This window comes from Neodiprion lecontei, chromosome 1, assembly GCF_021901455.1.
Source record: "Neodiprion lecontei isolate iyNeoLeco1 chromosome 1, iyNeoLeco1.1, whole genome shotgun sequence".
In the NCBI taxonomy this organism is placed as follows: domain Eukaryota; kingdom Metazoa; phylum Arthropoda; class Insecta; order Hymenoptera; family Diprionidae; genus Neodiprion; species Neodiprion lecontei.
In genome coordinates, this window is record NC_060260.1 from 1,541,766 (window position 1) to 1,565,506 (window position 23,741).

The following is a 23,741-nucleotide window of genomic DNA, read 5'->3' on the forward strand; positions in this document are numbered from 1 at the left end:
TTACAATTCGCGCGTTACGGCGATCACCGATTTATTTATTATATAAATATGTATATATAGATACACACACCACCTCCCGTATATCATACAGGCAACCACACACACACACACGCATATCCGCACTTCTGCGTGTTTATCACGGTACCGTATAGATATAGACCACCATGCTACCGTCCGCTAATCTTTGCGGAAACGTTGTGACGATGTAAATGTTTTTTTCTTTTTTGTTTATTATTCTTTTTACCATCGCCCCGCATCGTCGCCTCGTTATATAATGTACTCGCATACGCATTTTCCGTACGTCTATTTTCTCTGAATTGCAAATTGCTCAAATAAACGACTCAACTTGTACGTTTCTTGTACATAAAGATACAATGTAATGTATGTACACGTACGCTTAATAATTATTATTTATGCAACATATGCGTGAAATACGCTAGTGTGTTTGTGTGTGTGTATCCATAAAATTATAAACATGTATGCCTTATACGTGTTCGAGGTATCTTTTATTTTCTTTACTTTGTTTTCTATCACATGACGTGATATCTGTCGCAAGGATGTGTTTTTTCAGGAGAAATCGGAGAAGCTGCTGTAACATATTTCTTTTTTAACTTCTTGTTCGGGCCCTTTTAATTGCGAGGGTTGATGTCAAAACGTTACAAACTCTTCGCACGGTTTCAAGACTAAAGAGCCAACTTTTCACGGCCACGATTAAGAATCTCCTTTTATACCGATCATGCACGCATCGATTCTGAATCAAGTCTGACAACGCCTGTGTTATACCAGACATAATTAATACTCGTGCATACACGTGAAATAAACTCGTTGAGTTCCCTTGCATGATCTATAACAGAGCGGTCCAACTATGCTTTGCTTTTTCTTCTACTTTTCCTTCGTCTTCGTTTTCTTCTTTCTCTTTTTCACTCCTATATTCTAAATACAAAATGTGCAGCGGCTGAATCGCATGTCTGCAGATACTTGAAGACGTTTAAGGAGTACCTACAGTTCACTCTAAAAATTTCTGCAATTGGTCATCAATTGAATCGAGCTTCCATAGGTGAATTCTATTTTTCCTCAATTTTGCGAAACGTAATAAAACAACGAAATAATTTCCACCGCTCCTAATCCGCTTCGTCGTCTATTCGGCTGGACTATATTAATGCCAGATTCCTTTTCGTACATTTTACACATACTAATTTATTCACGGCTGAAGCTTTACCGAGGCTCGATACCTTGTTATAACACACTCTATGTATCTTATCGCCGCACTGCCGATTGCACTGAGCCATGGACTAGATAAACGCGAGCGTGGCAAATAACTTGGACCCTCTTGTTTCCCGTTTTTATGGTTTTTTTTTTTAGAATTTTTGTTCGTTTTTTTTTTTATCCAGCAAAGGCCGAAGCACATGTTAAGCGATGCGAGCTACACATGATCTATAAATATATGATATGCCGATACTCCGCTATATTGCACGATTTCATCAGCGGAAGATAAAATTGAACGCTTTGTTTCATCGAGAAATTGAAAAATAATCGAATACTTATCTCGACTTTTCATATGCAATAACCGACTATATTCTTCATTGCTCACCGTTAGATCATTTTTAGGATCTACATGTCGGTATATAACAATTAATAAACAACACGGATTAGACGCGTTTGAATCTCCCGCTAACGTTTTTCTTATCGCAACTATATTCATTTGTCATTCATTGTACATATAACCGTGTTCTCAGATATTTTTTGTAATTGTTTTAATCCAGCCAAGTTGAAAACTGACAAATATGTACGCGTATTGTGTGTGTATATATATATATATATAATTATCGATATTCTTTCCATGTTTTTTCCACGCTCGGACATCCGGTACGATGATCAAGTATAACGCGGATGAGAAGATTATAAGAAAAAACTAACGTCGGCTAAAACAGTCGATGATAAACTTGCGATCAGAGATTACAAGTCGAAAGTCCAAACCGCGTTACAGGTTATACATTCATACGTATATACGTATAATTGTGTGAGACGACAGATGTAGGTACGTAAGTGTTTTAATTCTAATAATAATCAATAGTACCAGGCATGTGTTTCTAATTATTATGCAGATGCACAGGGACTCGACGCGTGATTTCCGCCGGTTTATACACTCTCGAGTTTATTATTCTCCTCCCTTCGTCACGATGCAGAATTATATCGCGCCCCGTTGCGTTTCGCGATTCGTAACGCTCCAAAATTGGCCGTCGCGGCGCTTGGCCAAAAACCCGAAACGCCCCCTGCGAACCAGATTCTCGACTCGTGCCCGAAATCCGCATCTCTATATGCATTATACATATTACATCTTATCTGTCTAATTTATGGATGCGAGACCTTTTCGCTTGAGAAGCCAATGCATCTTTTTTCTAAATCTTTGAATAGGTATACATATATATACAAGACTAAAAATGTGCCGTGGAGAAAACCGTCAAAATCGCACGAGGATAAAACTAACAACGTTTACAGTAAACGTTGCATGTTTAGGAAAAATCCTCACTTTCAATCATTCCGGGTGTCTGAAGTTTCAGCGAACCATGATAAAGAAAATATAGTCTTATTTCGAAAAGCTGACGGCTTAAAAGTCATTTTAAAATTGTGCGATAATTATTATTATATTTATTTGATTTTTTTTTCTCGACGTTTCGTTACACGTACCAACTTCAGTGGAAATTGAAGGAATGCGATCCAGGCAAGGTGTTGCAAGGTTACACCGTAATTGTAACGGGGAGATTTGTTCGCGTAATTCGTGCGTGCGCGAGGCGTTATTGCTGTTACATGCCTTATACACGCCCATAATGCAACGCGGCGGAGATCTCGATCTTAAAAATATCGGCACTCGGCGACGACCTTTAGGCGATAGTTGAGCTCCGCGGTAGCGACCGCGAGCAATCACCGTATAATCCGATAATACACGGGATTGTCAGATTTTTTACGTCCCGGATTACATCCAACTAATCTCTAAATGGTTCGCTCTAATCGTCGCTGTTTAGCCAACGACCGCAGAGTCGGCCGGGTATATATTTGGCACATTTGCGCGATGCGTGGTTCGTTCTTTTTCCTTTTTCTTCTTCCTCCCCATCCACTCGCCTCTGGTTTCTTTTTACGATCCAGCTTTTTTTTATCACCGCCGCGCTCAATGCAATGCGCGTGGCAGACCTTATACTCTACGGTTATCCATAAATCCATTAACTTGTCAAGTTTCTTCGTTTCGAGTGTTCTTCGGAGTCGCGTGAATTTAACTTGTTCGGGATATATCGCATTTTCGACCACGGATATTGCAGTTTCAAGGTATTATTATTTCACGGATATTCCCAGTCGAAAGTTAGTCTCGGTGAGGATATTGTACACTTCGCGATGACGAGATAATTAGTTTTTAATAATTATAATAATAATAACAACAGTAAAAATGTCAAGAAGTTGCGGAGAAATTGTTTGAACAAAAATTTGTGTAACAAATCTCTAGTGAAATTTTTTTTACCTCATATAAAATGAATTCATTGATTTTTCTGAATATCTATGAATTTTTTCTGGAATTTTTGACGATTTTGAATAATTCCGCTTTCCAAAGTTTTCCAACGCTCTATTTATGAAACTATTCGTTCCATGCCTCTGAAACTTCTCGAGCGTATCGTATAAGAACTTACGAAAACTTGTCCAAAAATTCAGGACTCGTTGATCCATTTTTCAAAAATTTGAAAAAAGTTCTTTGAAACGGGTTTTTCAAAATCTTCGAAAATTCGAACAAACAATTCACAACAACTTATTGGCACTATTATTATTAGTAAAAACGAATTATCTTATAAACTTGGTGACGGTTGATGTTTTTCAGACTTTCGTCTCATCGCGAAGCGTTCAATATTCTCACCGAGACTCACTTTCGGTTGGGAATATCCGTCGAATAACACCTTAAATGCGCCAAGGGAAGGTTCAGAGTCAATATCAGGTGCAACGGCCGGTTGTTCGGTGCCATTTTTATACATTCATCTTCTCAACCGCGTTCATTACGTCTGCATCGCGACGCGTGGCAAACAATCGAGAAGGCATCGCACCCGGGTGGCTTGAACTTTAAAATCCCTGCAGCAGGTTGTTCGAACGGAGGAGGGAGAGTGGCTGAAGGAAAAAGTGAGAACCGCGAATTCCTCGACTATGACGTACTTACGTATAACGCAAGCGGTATACGTAATAGCCTCTCGGCAGCTGTGACTCACTTTTGCCGCAAAGTCGTCGCAACGGACAATTCGATTTAATAAATCAGCCGTCGCGAATACTGTGTCTGACGGTGATGGCTCCTCGAGAAGAAACCGCCTCTCGCTTCCTTCCCGCCAAACTCTCAAACTCGCCGAAATCCCTGCCCTGCGGCTATATATAAAAGAAGTATACGACATGTGTAAGATATGTATATATATGTACAAGTATATGTGTGTGCGTGTATCTTTCAAATTTGTTCGGTTTTTGCAGTGTCCGATTGTTACCCTCTCTCTCTCTCTATTTTATTTTTTTGTTCTTCTTTGCTTTTCACCGTGACAGACAAAAAGGCGGCTGGATCTGACGTAGTTTATGTAATCGCGGAATTAACACGTTACCGAAATATAATACGACCCATACGGAAGTGGATATTTTAGGGAACGACGGTTTTCCGCCGCCTGTATCTACTCTGCTGCTATTGTACACCGGATAAAAGTTGTATATACGCGGTTCAGATATCTGCAGTGTAAATATATGTGCGCATGTGTGAAAGAACAAAACGAGGATCAGATGCACGCGCGGATTCCTCTGCACGCAACACAGCCTCTTTAAACATCTGAGAAGAGATGAGGCTAAAAATAGACACCGCGACTTTACCGCGTGCCTTGGATTCCGCGGTGATCGCGAGCCCCTTGCTCGGCTGTCTCTGAAGCGAAATGCGTGAGATGGATAGATGGATGGATGAATAGACAGACGGATGATAGAGAGAGAGAGAGGGAGAGAGAGCCGGATGAATCAGAGATGGATGATGGAGGCTAGGAGTGCGTGTCGCACTGATCGGTGTGCACGTCACGTGTGTGCTGTAGAATAGTAGAAACGGCGCGTCGACGTGTTAAACTCGTTTAACTTTATTGACCAGTAAGCGACTCTTGTCCCATACGTTTCCTTATGGGATTAATGACGCCTAGATACGGGAAAGAATCAAAGAAACGTATGTAAAATGAACCGAGCTACGTATACAGATTTTTGCATTCCGAAAATTTATAACAGTTATGAAATTTAATTGCTCCCACATATCAGTGGTGTTACATTGAACGTTACACATATTAAATTGTATATAAATATTTACATGTAACGTAGACCTCTGGCGTTAACGGATTCTTTGATTTCCGTACATATAATGTCCGTTCAAAAGTCAGAGGTCGGTTCGTGAAATGGCTCGAATTTCACAATCAGACTCTGTGGTCACTGCTCGGGCAATGGGTAATAATATAGGTATAAAGGAAATGTGGATAAATAAATAAAATAAATGAAGATACACGAGCGTAATTCGAATTTTTTTCTATTCCGTCTTCTCGTACTTTAATCGATTCTCTTGCTGCTGTATAATTACTTTTCGTTCGTTTTCTACACGTATGTGATGAAAATCAAATTTATGTAATATTAATAACAGTAGAAAGAATTATGTTCATATGATTTTCAAGATTAGCGTTGTACGCTGAATTGTAATATATACATATAGTATTTTAACACACTTATGCAAAGACGAGATAACGAAAAAATATGTACGATTCTTCTTTCTAACTTTCGTGCGAAAATCAGAATGACGGGGGAAAAAATGTGCAAGTAACTTTACGGTGTGTCTCATGTACAGAGTGAGTTTGTAACGACTGCACATGGCTATTCGTCGTCTGCTGAATTCTAACGCGCCAATCGTCTCTAACCTCAAAAATTTTTACAATTTTGAATCGAGCGCAAACGCCACCGACAACCGTGAACATTTTTTTTAGATTAAACAAATCTTGGCGAACGTTCGTATGAATTTATGACGATTGGCAAACCTGGCAAACAGTTGCTCGCGAATTTTGACGCGTGCGCGTTAAATTTCAGCAGACGACGAAACATCTTGTCGTTATACGAAAAAGACTCTGTATACCGCGTGTGCGTGGATATCCTTGTACGGTACATAATTACATATGAAGGAAACAGATGTTAAACGCCGTGTCGGAAAGCCAAAAAATTTTGAGAATCAACGGCTGGTGGCGTTTTTGGCGAGGAAAAAGAATTATCTTCGGTGCGGCTTACGGACGGCTCTCATTTTCAGTGGTTCTCAAATCTTGTCTTACAACCCTTTGAGTCACGCATGATTGTGCTGAGTCAACGCTGATTGCGAATCTAAAATCAGATTTAAAAAATTTTAAATGGCGTATCCGATATGGCGGACAGAAATTTAGAATTTCAACGAATGCGGTGAAAAAATTCTATGCAGGACCTGTTGGGGTCGCTGATTGGATTCGTTATACCGAATTTACAAAATCTGATTTCAGATTCGTAATCAGCGACCCCGAGAACCCTTGGCCAGAGTTTGATCTCCGGCTTCGATCGAATTTGAAAATACGTCCTTAAATTTTCGCGATTTTTTTAAACCAATCTGTTTCTAACGATAATAATTTACGTTATATCGCAATAATTACTCTCGAGTATCGAACAGCTGTTAGCACGGTATCGGAAACAGGAAAAAACCGCAAGACAATATCTCTTCAAAGTTCTCCAAATATACAAAACACGGATATAAAATATGCGATAAAAATACTTATACGGCTACGAATCAAAGGGATAGCACAGAACATCCGGGAGTGCGAATATGCCTGAATGTGTGGAATCAGTGCGACAACTACGTGGATCATAATATACATGATGTAGAGGAGGACACGAGCGCGTGGGAGTTTACCAACGGTTGCCAAGCAACCGGGTGACCCAGATCTTCCGCTCCGCGTCTGCAGACGGTGCTCGGCGTCGGGACGCCGGTCGGCTCGGCTTCTTGGCCCCCGTCGACGTTTCGAGCAACCCCTTCGACCCCCCGCGCCTTTGAACCCTCGACGACGGCGTGACGTCGACAACCTCCGAGTGGTCAAGTTGTCACACGTATGTCGTGTGTGCCTCGGCTTAAGGGGATGTATCGCGATATCGTGGACTTGGGAAGAGAGCGCGCGTTACGGTAGGGTGGTCTGTTTTTTTTTCTCAAGGTGCCACTCGAAACATTTGTGACAAATACTGAAGAAAAGACAGTCGTAAGGTGTACACGTAAGAATAAATGAAAAAGATTACAATAATTGGCAGCAACATCTAAGTATATTCTTTACCTCCTTGGTAAGGCCTTTACGACATTTTTTTTTCAGTATTTGTCACGAATTTTTCGTGTGGCACCTTGTAGAAAAAAAGTTAGAAAATGAACTATCCTAATGTCACGGATTCAAAAAAAATACCTCTAAACAAGAATCTGTGATCACTCTCCTTGTTAGTACGGAAGTAGGTTTTTGTTTTGGTATTAACGGAAATTAAAAATCAAGTTTTGGTCTGTGAATCGATCGAGGTTGAAAGAAATGAAAACCGGCTTGTTCCCTTGGTGTTCAAACAGTGAAAAAATTCTGCTTTGTTGTCATTCTACTTGATGTACATGTGAATCGTTGAATGGTTAACAACAATTCATTCCATTTCTCCGTTCGAGTGTGATCCGAGATTAAACTTTTTCATCCCCTACACGAGGGTTGAAATCGTTTCAAACTTTGGTAAATTATATGGAGTTTATGATCTCGCTTGCCTGCCGGTTAAACTTGCAGAAAAGTTTGGAAAACTTATGATAAGATGCTTGGAAAAAAAAGAAAAATAAGAAAAAAACATACGCACAAGGTTAGCTCTATTATACGGAGCAGCATCCCACGATCTCAAGGCAAATGAGAATCGCTTGCACGAGTATATTATAACTTATAGCGCACCCGTAAATTTTCTCAAATGTTCTCATCGTCCGAGCAAACACAATCCAAAATCCCGCATAATTTTCCAAAGTTTGCGAACGGTTGCGATCTTACTTCGGAGGGTAGTTTCACCCTCTTAATGTGTTTAATGGCGGATAAAAATGAGACGCGTCGCTTAGTTTTTAGTCTACTATAACGTGTCACAAAAGAAATCAATTCGAAGATTCAAGGGTTTGCGGGTTTCTAGGTCAGTCGTCGATTGGCGGGGGGGGAATATCGCAAACTTGCGTTTAAGCTCGACAAGAAATTTCGCATCTTAATTATTGCGTCGGATTTCCGCTTCGGTCGCCATATAATGCACCGCAAGAGCGCAATGTAAAACGCTTTTGGAGAGCAGGCGGTCGGATTTTTGCCAACTCCGAACTTTCTCAAAGTAATTCCGCGATTCCGCGGTCTGTCTCTGTCGGGTTTTATACGCGTGCACGTGATAGGGGATGCTGGGCAGGGAAAGCGGGGGTGCTCGGGTTCACTGAACATGGAACAAACCTCGCGTCGCCGGCTCGCCTGGCGTCGCGACGCGTCGCGTCGCTTTCGTCTCTACTCTCAATTTGACCAACGAGCGAAAAACGCGGATGCGAAACAAATGAAATCAAGTTTTCGCGATATTTTTGCTACTTTTTCTTCATTCGCTTTCCCACTTTCTCTCTCTTTCTCTCTTTCTCTCTCTCTCTCTTTGTTCAACCCAGCGAGAATGATTTGAAGCGACAAAAATACCGGCGCATTATGTAACAATAATTTAGCTACCGGTACAACGATTAATAATGTAGTATTATTCTTTTGAAGAAAATAATTGATCACTCCGTGCAGTGTGTAGAAAGGAGATCGTCGCCGAGATCATCGATCGCACACCCTTACAGGCTGCACGGTGAAAGTCGAGATGATGATGCTTCTAACGCCGCAACGCATGCTCTAAAACATCTTTCGTTTTACGCGCGGCTCTTTCAGTTTACAGAGGAATACGTCGCACAATGGGTGTATTGTAAAAATAATAAGAGAAAAAAAATGATAATAATCGATGTGAACGGCGCGTAACAACGGATACAACAATGGACCGACGGTCTTCGACCCCTTTGCCGATGTACTGTTTCCGGAAGTTAAAACTGATCTCGGTTATTATACGTATGTAGTACAGTACAGTATTATTGTTATGCGTACATGATCAATTTCACCTTGGTGAGAATAAAAATAAGAACATTACAATATCGGTAGATTTGTTAGAAAAGTCGGCAGTGTCGTATAATTAAGGGGGGGGGGGGGGGGGTGTACAGCCTGGTCGGTCTAAAATGATACCTATTTTTAGAAGTTTCTTCAAAGAAAATGAAAACTCTTTGAGCAATTTGAGTTTAAGGTCTTTATTATTTATAGTTTCAAGAACATTTGCAGATTTTTTCATTAAAATTCATAACAAAATAGCGGCATGGCGCGTATAAGTAGCGAACCTTGGTCAATTTTCTTGAAAATCTTTGAAGCTTTTTTATAGATTCGAGCTTGCGGCTAGATTTTTAAATTTCAATCTCAATATTATTTTATAAAAATTTTTTCAACAATTTTTGGTTTGAAAAATAAAATTTCTTGTTCATTATTGTATATATTTGAACAAGAATGTTTTTTTTTTATATCTTACAAATTGGACAGTGACATCAGTAGATGCGCCACCGCAAAAACCCTCGAGTTCGGAGTCGTTCGCTACTCATACGCGCCATGTCGCCATTTTGTTGTTAATTTCAATGAATAAATTCTAAAGTATTCTTGAGTCTATAAATAATAAATCCCTCAAGCTGAAATTGCTCCAAGTGTTTTCATTTTCTTTAAAAAAAAAACCTCCCGAAAATCGGTACGGCTTCAAACCGTCCAATCTGTACACCTCCCCTTAAATTCGATCGTTCCCAAGCGGACTTTGTCTTCTCAGATGCTTGGTGAAAGACAACACTTTCGGTATACATAATTTATAACCCTGCGATGTGCATATTACAATATATACGTCTATATATTAATAAGAAATCCAACGTTCGTGAGAACGAGTCCAGGTTCTATCGCGGCTGCTCACATGTTGTATATCTTCCGCTGTTGCACCACTCGATACAGACTTATAGATCCAATTTAATTCTTCCCATGCATTCATTATTCGTCGACCATACCTGCGAGGCTTTTCTAGGTTTGTATGCGGGGTTTGTGCGATCCTGCCCGAGCGATGAATAATAACTTTTAACCCTATATATAATTATATGTATATATATGTTAGTGTGGGTGTGTATGTGCAACATTGGCCGCATGCATCATTCATGGAAAGTTCAACCTCGGTACTTTCATCCAAGTGTTCAGCTCGGCGGAAAACGAGGTGCTAGGTGGGTTATAAGCTCCGAAGACGTTCGTAGACATTCGTATCGAACATGTGGGACATCGGACAATATAATTTAACCCTCGTACCGTCAGGCACGTCTCACATCGATCCGCGGCCTCTTCGAGGTTCCAGTCTTCTGGATTATTCTTTGCGACATCGTTTTCAAACGAACCCCTATCGATCATCGGCCATTTTCAAATATTCAACGCACTCTTGGCGTTGAATTATTACGCTCGCGGTCAAAAAATTATATGGAAAATGTACGACTACTTCCACCTGAGCAACAAACGGTCGTTACAAAATACCAGGAATGATAAATTTTTTTATTTATCACTCGCAAACGATACTGGGAATTAACTTCAATGAATCCTGCAAGCGGCGCGGTGTTTTTTCAGTCTTTTGTCACTGCGGGAACTCTTTACAGTATTTCAAGTGCCCGATTGGGTCGTATTAATTCGCCTATATATTTTACTGCGTAGCGATTGTTGGAATTCAATTATCCTTAATAAAGCCACCGTGCGGTGCGATGATAAAGAAATCGTCGGGTATATTATTTATTAATTACAGAGTCATTTCTTAACCTCGTTCGTCCTTTTCTTCGTCGATATCAATATTATTATTTCCTTCGTCGTCTCTGACCGTTGACATTGAAACATTTATACGAACACCCGATTCTCAACGAATCACGATTTACGCCCATTCTGGCGATCGATTCACCAGCCTCGAGAGCTGCAAGATTAACGAAGCTTTTATTAATCATCGATACGAGGAAAACGAAGAGGATGAAAAGGATGAACCGAGTAAAAACAGGGAAAAAAGCGATCGCTCAATTACGAATCTGTTTATCAGCTACGACGCATCTCAATGTCATGATCGAATTAATTTCCACCTTCAATTAATCCCAGGGTATACCTACAACTTTCCGCATCACTGTATCTCAGGATGTTTGTATTTTTGAGCTGCTTAGCCGGCGTTTCGAGAAAACAGGAGAATTTTACGTTGTTTGCGTTTACCTGAAAAACTGCCGTCGATAAATGAAAAATGACTTGACCATCGCGTATAGCGGAAAATTCGACATCTAATTACGTCTTCACACGTCGGAAACGTGGTCGGATTAACGAATTGAGAAAAAAAGAAATTATTTCACCAAAATTCCCTAGACGCCGTCGATAAATAGAACTTCTTTTTTCTTAATTTGTTAATCCGACTCCGTTTCCGACGTGTGAGGACGTAATTAGACGTAGAATTTTCCGCTCTACGCGACGGTGAGGTAATTTTTCATCTATCGTCGGCGGTTTTTGAAATAAACGCAAAAAACTTGGAGCTTTGCGGTTTTCTCTAAGCGTCGGCTTAATACAGCTCAAAAACGGCTTCCGATTTGAATTCCCGAGGGTCGATAACTCCTGTACACAACAATGCAGCCATACTCTGAATACTTTGAATTCAGACCTATCACAACCGGCTTTTTTCCTGACTCCTTCACACGCTCATTCATCAATCGCCGTTTACAGCCGAACGATATCAACTCGCGACGATTGTCGTTCGATTTCCGATGACCGTGAACAAGCGGAACTTGCGATGACAGTGCGACGATAGTCCGACTTCGAGCGTGTAATAAAGCTTGGAATCAGTTTCCCGGTTGCGTGCAGGGCTGTTATTAAATCACGCCTGTACACGATGTACGTAATCAGGTACCTCCGTAGAACGGACAAGCTGGAACAACAATTAATATTCCCAATGTTCAAGATGTTATCAGTCCCGCGTGAACCAACCCACGTTTGTCATTTGTCAAAGAGGAACTGACGTGCATTCGAGTGCACATCCATTGTACTGCTGGGTATATGTACAACGTAACTGCGATGTGTTACGCACACGCACACGCGCAAACGCACGCAGCTTGTGGCGCGGACACAAGATTTCTTCTCGCTTCATCGCGTGGTTCTCTTCATTCATGCGGGCAGCGGATCGCCACTTGACCATATTCCATCTACGTGCATCTATGCAAGCGAACCACTGTACGCGTAGTGCAGTGTAAACGGGCGAAATGGGTTATCAGGTTTGATCTTGCGCAGTGTTATCGCTCTCTCAGCTTCGGAAGCGATAACACACGTCCTTATTATACATGTACAGTGTATGCACGGGAAGCTTGTACGTACATGTGTATTTATGTATGCGAATGAAGGGTGGTTATTATTTCGATCATGTCGAAATTTCTTCGCTCTTGTCCCGCCAAAGAGTAATCATGTTGTATAGAAAATAATGGCGCGTTAGAGTTGTCGGAAGTTTTTTGGGTTTAGCCTGGTTTTTCTTTCTATGCAACATGATTACTTTTTCGGGGGTAAGCGCGGAGAAATTTAAAAATGATCCGAGTAAGAGCCACCCTAATATGCATGTACGAACAATGTACAAAGAGCCGTCCGTTTATTAAGTAAGACGATTTTTAAACAGTTCTCTCCCCCCTCCTGTAAATCTTACGCAAGATTGAATATGTATAAAATATCTCAAATATTTAAAGTGATCATAAAAATCGTAAACACGTCATAAGTATATTTTTGTACGTATAAAGTTCTTTATCACTGTTGTACTCATCGTCAGCTCTTTATCGGTATATCTCTGTCGTGATGGAAAATTTGTTCACCAGGAATGCCTTTTCATCGATCATTGCCGTATATGTATAATACATACGCTGAGAAAACTTTCATTCGTCACGGTAACTAGAAAACTTCGGTATAACAGGTATCGTTAAAAAAAACTGTTTGAATATCGTTGGAGTTACGAAAAATGAGGTACGCGTAACCGTTTTGCGCTATCGCCGATCATTTTTTGGTAATTGCAACGCAAAATCAGTTTTCGAGGTTTACTCTACTTTTTTAGCTAAACAAAGCTTTGCAAGTATAAATATGCAGCTACTCCTGGCTGCAACATTATTGAATGTAGGTATACCTATACCTGTTGATTAGTACCTTAGGAAAGAATATTCACGATGACTAAGGATTTAATTTAACAACGGATTTGAATAGAAAAAAGCAATGTCACGCTTTTGCAGCAGCACGATCAAGCCAACCGAATCGCGAACCTAGCCCCTAACGACCAAACGTACAGGTGTCGAATAAATTAATATTCGCCAATCTGGGCAGTAAAAATTGCAGAGAAATATATCTTTTTTTATTTTGCGTACAAATTTTAACCCCTACTTGCTTTACACTTCTGCGCAATCGCATGCGCTTGCCAGACTGGGACGCTTGACACCCCAGAAACGAAAATTGTTATAAAGAATAAACATTTTTTGAAAAAAGATTTTTACTTGAAAAATTTTTTTTATAACATATTGAAAGTTTACATCAAAGAATCATGCAGTTAATACGGTAAAAAACTAAATTTGTCTATACTAAAAAAATACAATAGAAATTTAAATTAAAAAAAAAATAAATAAATGTCCATCTTTACAAAAAATTCACAACTTTTTTTCTCATCATCATTATTTTTTTGCAGACGTTATAATCGCTCTGCAGGTTGCGTGCAACGTGTGCAGCATAAACGATTGCGCGCGCATTACGTCACCGATCCGTGTACCGACCGTCCACGTGTGCGTACTTGCACAGTTTGCACTTGCTGCATAACGCGTGTGTAACGTACCTTCCTACGTCACGCGTCGAACGTGCACGCATCCGTCTTTTATCGCTCGGAATTTAATGCCCGCTGCATACATGTGTACGTCAGCTGTGCATTCCTCGGTCACTGTTCAAGATTGTATTTTATACCTTCCATTCAACGTGTAAAAGCTTGCGTGTCGGTGGAGGGGGAAAGCTCTCCTTCGCCGTCGTGCGGTTAATTTTATACGCTGTGTTTAATTGCAATCACGCTTAACTGAATTTTAGATCTTTTTCAAAAACGCGAGATCTGCGGTTTTTCCTGGCCTGAGAAACTTTAATGTATTATTTTTGTTGCGCGGGTATTGTTATGATTATGATTAGTCGTTACCGCGGGAGGATTCGTCAGGTCCGTATATGTATAACATTGCTGTAGCGACGTAATTAACATTCAAATTACGTACACATTGTAATTATATGTAATAACTGTATTTCACTTGTACTCCACCAGGCGTCAATTGATCGGTACGAACGTGAGTCTTCCTTTCATTACTCATTTCACGTTATCTTCCATTCATCGTCGCTATCATTTTCATTATCGTCGTTACGAAACGTCGAGAATCCTGCTCCGTGTGACTACGATGAAAGCCGTGCATGCACCGGCGTTATCATCGATGCCGCAAAGCCGGAGCTTCTTAGGATCCGGAAGTGAACTGCCGGAAGTACATCTACCGGGTAATTCGAGATCGATGAGGAGTGTCCACGAAACATGTCAATATCAAGGTACGAAGGATACCGAAGTCACCCGGTACCGGTTCGACTCTCCGGACCGGATCTTTCTGGAGATTGCTCCCCACCCCCCCAAATAAAAAAACAAAAAAAAAAAAAAACAATCAAACAACAAGTTTCAATCATAGTTGTAACTAGAAGCCGGTCGCCACTCTGCCCGCAAATATTTTCAAATGCTTATTGCATAATATATTAATTTTTTTAGTCTGTAGAGCTCGTCGACTCCTTGAAGATTTTTGAGTATAACAGTTTAGTAGGTTTTCGCCCCCGACGAATTGGCGTACAAGTATGGTTATATCTTCATAACGATTGATCCGATTGCAACGAAATCTTGCCTAAAACCCTGCCAGACGTTGCAGCTATCGACAGAAAAAAGAACGATCGAAATCGGTTCGGTGGTTTCGCAGTTACAAACGAATCGGCGATCGACGCCGCCGGCAAGTGTAGGTACCTGTAATATCGGTAGATTACCGAGCATCGAACGTAGACAGACGTAATAATTCAACGTCCGGCATATCGCTCGTTGTGAAAAATAATACGGTTTCAGAGCCGTGACACGAGCGTCGGCCGGATAACCTTGGGAGCCGGATAGCTCGGCTTTGTTTATAACAAAAATAGGCTTATAATGTGCTCTGGTGTCGTTCGTTCTTGCCGCGAGTCCGACCGACAACAAATATGGAATTTGCACGAATCGGTCACCGGCGAAAAATAAACTCGTTTCTCGATAATATTGTACATTGTACAATTATCATATTTACGTGTCACGAAAGCCGCAGAGATCTATTTCTATTCTCTAATCCTCGCTTTCTTGTCTCGGGATTAGCCGTTTTTATTACTCTTGTTTGTCGTTATCGTTGTTGTCGTGGTTGTTGTTTCGAAACCGCAGCGGATGTAACTGAAGATACAATGACACCGAGTTACATTCCATCGCTTATGGTCGTTGAGCCTGATCTTAGCTTCTTTATCCCTCTTTCCGTATTCCTGTTGTTCTGTTATTCACATAGTGCAGGACAAAACAAAGAAGTTTGCGTTAAAAATGACAAACAATTCCCAATCGGACTACCGTGGAAATTGCGTTCGCTGTTTTTGGTCCGCTTTACTGCCAGTTTTGAATCAACAAGCCAAGCGATCTTTTTTCCACAAGCAGACAGATAGAGAGACAGGGAGAGGATTTTGCTCCGTTGAGACTCGAAGATCAGTCTGACGGGATTCTTATTCACGCGTATAAAATTTCTAATCACAGTTAAATCCCTCAAAGGTTGTGATCATCGTGCAATTATTCAATGTCATTTAATGCAAGTTCTTTCCTGTATGTATAATAATGCCAGTATTGTAGGATATTCGGCCGAGATGAATAATCTGTGATAAGAACGTATTAACAAACATTAGTTTATTTATCGACAAATAATCCGTACGTGAAGAAGAAGAAAAAGCAAATGAGAAAAAAATAAAACCAAACAAGAACGTCTCGCATTTTTATGCTAATTCGACGCGACGTGCCATGTGTCGCCTGTTTATGAAACAGCTCAGTTCCGAAGAATAGGATGGGTTTTAAAGAAAAATGTCGTCGTGCAAAACACCGATACCGTACCGACAACACTGTCGCGATGGATGGATGGATTGATCGAATATTTGAATCACTGTGTACACATGTATGAGATGTGGGGGTGGAGGGTGGTAAGGAAAAAGAACAGAGGTAACGGCCATAAGTAAATACATAGCAGATGAAATATCAATATACGATATGGGTACAACGTACATACACATGTATAACAATCAGCGATATCAAGTCTGTTCCTTGGTTCCGTCACGACGCTGTCAATCGATCGATGTATCGACGCGTGGAGGTCACAGCGGTAAATATTGAAAGATTTAACAGTTTTTATACATACCTTAGCGTATATATCTATACACCTATGTGCATGTATACACGCACCCACACACGCCTGTAAAAGGTACAAAGTGTATCAGGCGTGTGGTAAAGATCGGTCTTCGAGCCGCCGTTCTACGCGCATGCATTTTTTACCGACGATTGATCCTTGCGGTAAATTTCCTCCTGACAAACTTGTCGGTACGAGTATTTATTGATATTCTTTTTGGCCTGGTTGTTACACGCGCGCGAATAGTATTACATTACGGAAAGTGGAAAGTTGAACGTTTTTATCTGCAAAAGTACCGCGGCTAGGTTTTGGGATTCTGTGCCTCGAAATAATAAAAAAAAAAAAAAAAGGAGAAAAAAGGAACCCTTACAGGATCGCTTCGAAAATAACCCTTTTTCTCAGGAACGGATCGAGGTATCAAGTTGAAATTAATAACAAATAATAAGGTCTACGGTCTTTTGGAGGTGTGAAAAATTCAAGCTTCTATGTCGACGCAATCAAAAGATACGGCCATGTATGTCACATATTTTTATTCTTCCAAACTCACTGATCAAAGCCTGTAGACTACTTCTCGTTCACTTCGAATCGTAAAGTTTTGAGAGAAGCAAGAACTCGCAGCCCAAGCGAAGGAAAAAGTCCGAAAATAGTTGACTCGTTGTTATATCGCATGAAATATAAATAAAAAGGGCGCGATTTCTACTTGCACTTTTCCGGTTTTTTCAATTACGTACACATCGTGACTATAATTGCGCTTCAGGCTAATTCGGCCGCGAAATCTTAAGAGCATTTATTCTGTTATTTCACTCGCTAGTTGTTTTCAATGCAGTTTAAACTCGTTATATACTAAATTCACTGGCAAACAAACTTTTCTCAGTAATAACGGAAGTGGTTAATAAATCACATACGGCACACATAGGTGTACACAGGTGTATGGTTATACATTCGTACCTTGTAGCGTGCAATATTTGCGACCGGATTGTAATATACCGCGTCTATAACGGTATAAGGTCGTAACCGCCATTATACGGCTTTTACTTTTTTTAACGCCGTGAGATCGTATAATTTTATTATTTTTTTTTTTTCACAGGCTAAAAACACGAAAATTTGCTCGGAAACGTTGAAATTTAATGTTAAGTGATTACAAAGCAAATGGTGATTTGTTCTCGCGTGTGTATAAGGAACCTTTAGCCCCAATTTGGAGGAAAGTAATTGCTTATAGAAATGCTGTAAAAAATGTCTTCATTTTTCCTTGCTCGTGTGTATATAATTATCGAATAACGGAAGATCGTATTTATCTGGTGTAAGATACGACCTTTGAGTACAGATTAAAGCAAACGATGGAATTTAACGACGTTCTACTTTTATTGGGTAAGGTTTTCTTTTTTTTTCCAAATTTTCGAGTCTTTCAATTTATCTCTGCGTTTCACGGAATGTTACGACTGTCGCGTAAAAAGGGGGGAAACTTTGTTGTTTTTTTTTTATATCGGCGCTTACATCGTTCACTTTTATCTACGAATATTTTTTTTTTTCTCTTTCTACGAAGTTCTTGAAACTTGGGTGATTTTTGATTTTTTTCTATGCGTTAAGGTATAGTTTTAATAGCAATTGCATAGAAAAATAAAATTTTCAACTATACAAACTTTTGCTTCGGTCACTTTTTCCCTTTTCCATGTACAATTATTAACGAAAGAAGAAAGGGAAGATGAATGAATATTTTCACTTGGTATTGAACAATATTTTGAATGACTCTACGAGTCGTGAAAAAACTTTTCCGCCATTACGACTACGTGCTAAAATTTACGAAATTTTGCTTTCAAGCGTACCGTTTAAAAAAAATCAGATATAATCGGTGAATCGATTAACTTTTACCGATTCAATCGAGTCGTGTTCGATTATTTTTAGCTTATTGTTATCGGGCGTCGCTATCCATTTCCATTAAACACGCGATGTGTTTTTGTTACTTATTATAAATATAATATTAAACCGCGACGCGACCGCCGACCGCACAGTGGAACGGGGTCAACAATTGAATAAGCAAATTTGTTTTACTATTTTCCACCGCGGTTTGCTCAGTTATCATCACCCGGACACGTATGTATCACAACGTTGCGTGTCTGTTTATGTAATATACGTTCGTAGGAGAGCTTCACCGAGATAACGAATATGTGATACATGCGAGGCGTTCTTTTTCTAGACCGGAAGAGGCTAGCTGGCCTAGCTCGCGCTGCTGCTTTCAAATCAACAATCTATTTTGCCCAAGCTCGAAGCTTCCCCTTTGCCCGTATAATGTCACAGCTAAACCGCTAATCAGCAATAGTGGCAACGGTCCGCTGCGACGGAACTTGTTATGGAAAATTACAATTACATATCGGATAATGAAATTGAATCATGTCCGGCGTCTCGTGTCGAAAACGTAAGCTTTTCTCTCGCGCTGGGTGTTTTTTCGTTGTCTTTTTTTCAACGTTTTAGGGTTAACATCGCAGCTTTACGAGTATGACAATCGACAATTAAAGATTCTGCGTACCTATACCCTGGCCAGTTAAAAAAAAAGCGAGTTCTGCGGGCATACAAGCACGCGGCCTGCAGCGCGTTAAGTGAGAGCGTTCTTATTACCGCAGCGTAATTCTACCGTTGTTCGAATCGAAACGCGTGTTTTGGGTTACGGGGTCAGGGACACTTTGTCGTTCACTGACTGAAATACTGCACTGAATTACTGAATGACTTACCGATCGCAGGCTCGTCGTGACTGCAAACCGCTGGCGTATGATTCTCCATTATACGCACACCAGACTTGGGTTGAACACAATCGCGGTGTAACCAGCCTACATAGGTATGCATACGAGACGAGAACGTACGGATCTACGTGCATTTTATTTTACAATTAATACATATTATACTCATTCTCGGAAAGCTTTTTTTGCTTGATATACAAATCTAAACGTTATAAGATTACTTGCGCAAAATGTTGGGGAGAACGAAAAGGAAAGGGGGAAAAAAAACAGAATTAGGCAAGAGATCGCGATGAGGGAAAATCGTGAAAGATCGCTGCGAGTAAGCTCTCGTTTGTTATAAACCTGTGCAACAACGGTGCAGGTCCTGTCCGTCGAAACGTGACACTTGAACGAACGAAGCTGTCTGTTCGCGGCTTCGATTAAAAACTTGCCGGCCTTGTTACGATACACCCGCAACCCGCCACGGTTAACGCGCGGCGAACCGAGTAAAAGTAGTTACTTACTTACTTACTTACCTGCTAGACGAGTACGCTACTTGTACACTTACGGACCGCGTGCATACTTATATCTATACCTGTACCTAAAACGTAAATCTCGACTCGTTAGTACGTTGGCACATTATACGCGAGTGCGCTGCGGTGTCGATTTCTTGTGAAATATGCCCGTTATCTCTCTATTATACACGTAAGTACATACGCGCACACATTCGCATGTACCGCATAACGTGGGTTTTAAATTAAGAACAAATAACGCACGCTCACTCTCCCTTATACGTAATTACGTAGTATAGTATGCTTATTATTTTTTCATACGATACTCTGTCCCACGGACCATTCGAGTATATCGCTTGACGCGTTTTTTGCAAATTTTTGCATCCCACCCCGGGCGACAACGATCGGTAACGTTTGCTTGTTTTGCCCACTGCTTGTTCTTAACGTTAGCTAACGCGTTTTCAAAAGTTTATTGGATGATAGATTTGTTACCTGGAAATGGCTCAAGACCCATTTATAGTCACATCTTGATCAATTCGTCCCTACTTTATTGGATGTTAATTATTATTAATTATCAACACACTCTGACATGTTTAGTAAAACGTGAATTTATTATTCATCGAGTATTAAATACATCATATATTGTCTATCTTCTTAAATGCATGCAGTGAACCTTATATTTGCTAAGATACTATTACTGAGCAATTAATGCGTTATTAACACCTCGTTTTAAAACAAATTTTTATTATTCTCAAACACGCCGTGTGTTGGCTGGCTTTGAGCACGCACTTTGAATCTCCCATGTCAGCTAACGCTTGCCTGGAATGTCTAATACTGTAGGGTGACATTTGACAACGTTTCTCCGAATGGCCTACCCCTGTCTTAGCCTTGGCTGATACTCGGATGGCCCCCTAGGCGCAATATCGTGGTTCTTCAGCGTCTCTTTCTTCGATCTTGCACGACCCAGGCGTCAGAAGAAAAGAAAAACGTATAAATCGTAGTGTTTTAAACGTAAATTGTAAGTGATTGATTTATCGTTGACTTAGATAAATTCAGAATTCTCTCTCTCTCTCTCTCACTCTTCTAATATGCACGAATCAATCCGCACTTGTATCAGTTTAGTTGGACTGATTGTAATCGTACATGCGAGGGACAAATTAAAGAGAGAAGATTCTTCTCTAAACAATTATACCAACACGTGTATCACACGAAACACAGCACAATTGTACATAGAAACTTGAACGTTATAGATTGATACAAAATGTGCGAATTTCCGGGGTGTGAAATGCTTGGGAAAGGGAAAAACATACATACAAAGGTATCTGCGTATATTTTCTAAAAATTTTATCGCTTTCCTTGCACATATATTTGATTAATGAGATGTTATGTTACACGATTGCCTCGTTACGCAGTATCGGGGTTTATTTTTTTCGTACCATTTCAGGGCATGCGGAATATGATCAAGTTCCACAGTTCTTTTACTTACCTATGCATGTATTTAACTTCTATCAATTCGGAAATTATAATATCGTTCACTTTTTTTTCTTTTTCTATAATCAGAACACGGTTACACGACGGGTATTTAGTTCGGTCCTTACCGCCGGAGGTGAGACTTTTCTCACAGAAGAACGGGAGCGAATGACCCGTTGATTATAAAACATCGTACCCGACACCTGATCGAGTCGAAGCGTCGAATCGCGATCTCCGTCACGTGCAGATTGTACAAAAAAACTACACAGCACATGAGGTACGATTCGTGGGAGTGAATTTACACCTCGTCGTTGGGACTCGTTGGGAAAAAAGGCCCACCACGCGTGCACCTAGAGTTTAATATCATACGAACGTAAAAATTTGAGTACATCGAATGAACGAATGAAGATCCTTATTATTCTGTAAATTTTTCATCCCACCCGTGATCCAAGGCTGTTACAAGTAACGTCACGTACGGTAATCTCGACTGTTGTTAAAGAAAATTTGATCGTCTACAAAATGAAACACCGCAAAGCGCTACCCAACTAGTACGGTTATCAAGATATTTCGGTTAACTAACAGAGCGTTTGAAAAATTCAAACCACACGAGTCACATTTTCGAATTTTCCCATCGAGTTCCGGTGTTCACGCGGCTTCGTCTCAGGCTAAAAACCAACTTTTCGAAGGATACCGCAAGTAAAAAAAAAAAAAAAAAGTAAAAAACCACCCCAACGTACATTTACGCAGGTACGCGACGCGAGCGAGTAAATTAATAAATAAATACGTGTATTTAGCAACTCGAGTCAACTTCGTACGCGAACGGCCTTGAAGGACGTTCGCCGCGAACGGAGCAGCCGATACGATTCGGTCTGTCTTCGTTTAGTCTGCGTTGCCTGCCTGCTGCCTGCTTGCCTATCTTTCTACCTCTGCTTGCAGTCGATTGGTCTCGTTACGTCATCGTTCACCACCTTCACTTCGAGTCTTTTTGTTCCGTATGCGAATCCTGTGCAGCAGCCTTCCCCTCCGCCCCCGCCTTCGATTCCCCACCCCTCCCATCCCCCGCCTCTTGGATCACGGCAATTTTAATTGGCCCAGTTCGTTTCAACCGCATTATAACCCGTTCGCGTAACACACATTCGTGTGTGCGTACCTAGATGCTGTGTGTGTGTGTATATATATATATATATATATATATACATATACACACACACCTATATATGTATACATCGTACGAAGGCAGCCGGCTCGCTCGCCTTCTTGCCCAATATTAGAATCGATTCTTCCTATTGTAATCAGGTTATCTTGTTCGGTTATGTTTACATATCCATATGGTGCAATATATGTTACACATACCTATGTACGTAGTGTAAGAAATACTGGAACGCCAACGACTAATTCATCGATGCAGAGTTGAAATTTCGTTATACGTTACCTATGCGCGATGTGTTGTCAGAAAGGTCTTCGAGGGGCGGGAGAGGGAGGAGTGATTAAAACGCGGTCGCGCGGCATAAGATGTGACGAAAAATAACGAAGGTGTCGCGAAACAGTATAGATTTCTTCGAAATTTCCACGATTTTATACATCTCTGATGCAGTAATTTTTCGCGGATAAAATAAAAAAAAAAAAAACCGCAGCAACAAAGTACACCCTCCCAGTGATGTATTTATTTATCGGCGATTCGGTAGGCGCGGATCGTGTTCGTTAAACTGCACGTCGCTCAGGTCAAGGCAACAAGTGCCCTGTGTCGTTTGACCGGCGATACTCGGTCTCTACCGTTTGACACATTAATATGTACGTGCAAGCGTGTAATTCGCACGTGTCGCGAACGCGGCTCGCATACGGTTAATATATCTACCTAAATTATTCGCCCGCGATATAACAATCTCCGATTGATCGCCGTTAATCGTCTGCGATCGAGAGTGTACGAGACGTAACAATTAATCATAATGATAACAATTAAATCCCTCTTACTTCGTGCATGTATACATGTATACATATATATATATATATACCTATATGTGTGTGTGTGTGTGCGCGCGCGCACGGCGCTCGAAAGAATGAGAAAATCTCGTTGAAACCGGGAAAAAAATATCCGGGAACTTTGACTCTGTATAGGGTGATTTGTTCGTATACGTTGTATATAATATATGTGTAAGTATGTATACCCTCCCCCCTCTCACCCTGTTATAATTTGATCACGAGTTGGCAACGATCCCGTACACCTATATTACAAGAGACACCGGGGATCGCTACCAGTTTAAAAAGATCGAAATTTACTGGCAGTCGGCCCGGATAAGGATATTATACCTACACTCTAACGCTACGCTACGATCCGCAATCACGTACCTATTACGTACGTTATATACGCACATGTTGTTACCGAGGGTGAAATCGACCGTTTCACCCCTTCCTTTA

General features: G+C 40.6%; 1 protein-coding gene and 1 long non-coding RNA gene across 2 annotated transcripts in view; one reads left to right on the forward strand and one right to left on the reverse strand.

Moving 5' to 3' along the window:
• Positions 1-19,729, reverse strand: part of LOC124296570 — a 30,003-nt gene extending 10,274 nt beyond the window's left edge. Inside the window, exon 1 of the long non-coding RNA XR_006906391.1 lies at positions 19,360-19,729. This is a non-coding gene — a long non-coding RNA (uncharacterized LOC124296570). The remainder of the gene's footprint in view (positions 1-19,359) is intronic.
• LOC107217106 (terminal nucleotidyltransferase 5C) overlaps positions 1-23,741 on the forward strand; it is a 74,505-nt gene that overhangs the window by 11,834 nt on the left and 38,930 nt on the right. The window lies entirely within an intron of this gene.